The sequence below is a fragment of the Lactuca virosa genome, chromosome 2 (assembly GCF_052849685.1).
Source record: "Lactuca virosa cultivar CGN04683 chromosome 2, Lactuca_virosa_CGN04683_v6, whole genome shotgun sequence".
Lineage (NCBI taxonomy): Eukaryota > Viridiplantae > Streptophyta > Magnoliopsida > Asterales > Asteraceae > Lactuca > Lactuca virosa.
Genome location: NC_136427.1, coordinates 90537658 through 90540986, shown reverse-complemented (window position 1 = coordinate 90540986; position 3329 = coordinate 90537658).

Here is a 3329-nt window from a genome sequence, read left to right as displayed (position 1 = left end):
TATTATTCCAAATAATAAATTCCTCCTCTTTCTTAATAGGTCGTCCTGTTTAGCTGCTAGTATGAAGGCAGCCCAAAAGGACTGTGCTACTATCAATTCAAGTACATACCAATTATAGTTATGGGCCTAAACACCTAATCCAACAATCCCCCACTTGGATAAGTCTAATAACTATAATTGCAAGTACAACTTCAAAACCGACAAGCAAATTGTAGCTCTCAAAGCCGCTGTCAAACTTTGACCTAGTCAGTTAAGTGTCGTCAGATAAAGGATCATATAATCCTCCATTCTGCAAGATATCATGGTGACAAGTAATATTGAATAGAATCATTCTCATTGTCCAACTGTTTTTTTCCCAATTTCCGATTTGTAATGACAAAGAACTTAATTTATCACATCAATTCAGTCTAGACCGGGCCCAACACATAAGTCAACATCAAATCATCGAAGGGCCCAAGATATCGCTTTTCCCGTTAGGCAAAAAGGAAAAGATAAGCTGTGACTTATATGCTTGTACAATTTACTCATAAAATCATGCACACCAATACGATTTATAACACCAAGTTACTCATGCGTTTACGCATTATCAATGCACAACCAACTCATAAAAATTGTTATTGTAATATCAATGATTTCCTTTAAGATCTTGGACTTGTAATAACAAAACTGGGGTTAGGGTTAGAATACACACTAAGCAAGAGGATGATATGAGAGAGGATGAGGAACCTCAGAATTTCGACTCTTTTTAGGGTTAGGAGTGCATGGCCGAAATCCTTAAGGGGTTTTTGCCCTTTATATAGTTGTTGGTTGCTTAGAGCCAAAGCTAGGGTTTAAGGAGGAAACCCTAACTCCTTAGCTTAAGGCCTAAGTAGCCCATGTACTCCTATTCCTTATTCCTTGGATGAAAATTCTAGGGCCTCACCAGAAGTTTTCGTCCAACCCTTCTAGGGTGGTCCAAAAGCCCAAATCCACAACTATCCATAAATTGCTAATAGCCCTGCACTTTTAATTAATTCATTTAATCCTAAAATTAATGCCAAATTAATTTTTGATCAAATATTAAATAAATAATATGATTTATTATTAATATATTATTTCCATAATATATTAATAAATCACTTATATTAATTTATTATTCCAAATAATAAATTCCTCCTCTTTCTCAATAGGTCGTCCTGTTTAGCTGATAGTATGAAGGCAACCCAAAAGGACTGTGCTACTATCAATTCAAGTACATACCAATTATAGTTATGGGCCTAAACACCTAATCCAACAATCTCCCACTTGGATAAGTCTAATAACTATAATTGCAAGTACAACTTTAAACCGACTAGCAAATTGTAGCTCTCAAACCGCTGTGGAACTTTGACCTAGTCACTTAAGTGTCGTAAGATAAAGGATCATATAATCCTCTATTCTGCAAGATATCATGGTTACAAGTAATATTGAATAGAATCATTCTCATGGTCCTGCTGTTTGTTTCCCAATTTCCGATTTGTAATGACAAAGAACTTAATTGATCACATCAATTCAGTCCTGACCGGGACCAACACATAAGTCAACATCGAATCATCGAAGGGCCCAAGATATCGCTTTTCCCGTTAGGGAAAAAGGAAAAGATAAGCTTTTACTTATATACTTGTACAATTTACTCATCAAATAATGCACACCTATATGTTTGATAACACCTAGTTACTGATGCGTTTACGCATTATCAATGCACAACCAACTCGTAAAAATTGTTATTGTAATAACAATGATTTCCTTTAAGATCTTGGACTTGTAATAACAAAACTGGGGTTAGGGTTAGAATACACACTAAGCAAGAGGAAGATATGAGAGAGGAGGAGGAACCTCAGAATTTCGACTCTTTTTAGGGTTAGGAGTGCATGGCCTGAATCCTTAAGGGGATTTTTTGCCCTTTATATAGTTGTTGGTTGCTTAGAGCCAAAGCTAGGGTTTGAGGAGGAAACCCTAACTCCTTAGCTTAAGGCCTAAGTAGCACATGTACTCCTATTCCTTATTCCTTGGATGAAAATTCTAGGGTCTCACCAGAAGTTTTCGTCCAACCCTTCTTGGGTGGTCCAAAAGCCCAAATCCACAACTATCAATAAATTGCTAAATAGCCCTGCACTTTCAATTAATTCATTTAATCCTAAAATTAATGCCAAATTAATTGTTGATCAAATATTAAGTAAATAATATTATTTATAATTAATATATTATTTCCATTAATATTAATAAATCACGTATATTATTTTATTATTCCAAATAATAAATTCTTCCTCTTTCTCAATAGGCTGTCCTGTTTAGCTACTAGTATGAAGGCAACCCAAAAGGACTATGCTACTATCAATTCAAGTACATACCAATTATAGTTATGGGCCTAAACACCTAATCCACCAATCTCCCACTTGGATAAGTCTAATAACTATAATTGCAAGTACAACGTCAAAACCGACCAGCAAATTGTAGCTCTCAAAGCCGCTGTCGAACTCTGACCTTGTCAATTAACTGTCGTAAGATAAAGGATCATATAATCCTCCATTCTGCAAGATATCATGGTGACAAGTAATATTGACTAGAATCATTCTCATTGTCCAACTGATTGTTTCCCAATTTTTTTATTTGAAATGACAAAGAACTAAATTGATCACATCAATTTAGTCCTGACCGGGCCCAACACATAAGTCAACATCAAATCATCGAAGGGCCCAAGATATCGCCTTTCCCGTTACGGAAAAAGGAAAAGATAAGCTTTAACTTATATGCTTGTATAATTTACTCATCAAATCATGCACACCAATACGTTTTATAACACCAAGTTACTGATGCGTTTACGCATTATCAATGCACAACCAATTCGTAAAAATTGTTATTGTAATAACAATGATTTTCTTTAAGATCTTGGACTTGTAATAACAAAACTGGGGTTAGGGTTAGAATACACACTAAGAAAAATGATGTTATGAGAGAGGAGGAGGAACTTCAAAATTTCGACTCTTTTTAGGGTTAAGAGTGCATGGCCGAAATCCTTAAGGGGTTTTCGCCCGTTATATAGTTGTTGGTTGCTTAGAGCCAAAGCTAGGGTTTAAGGAGGAAACCCTAACTCCTTAGCTTAAGCCTAAGTAGCCCATGTACTCCTATTCCTTATTCCTTAGATGAAATTTTCTAGGGCCTCACCAGAAGTTTTCGTCCAACCCTTCTAGGGTGGTCCAAAAGCCCAAATCCAGAACTATCAATAAATTGCTAAATAGCCCTGCACTTTTAATTAATTCATTTAATCCTAAAATTAATGCCAAATTAATTGTTGATAAAATATTAAATAA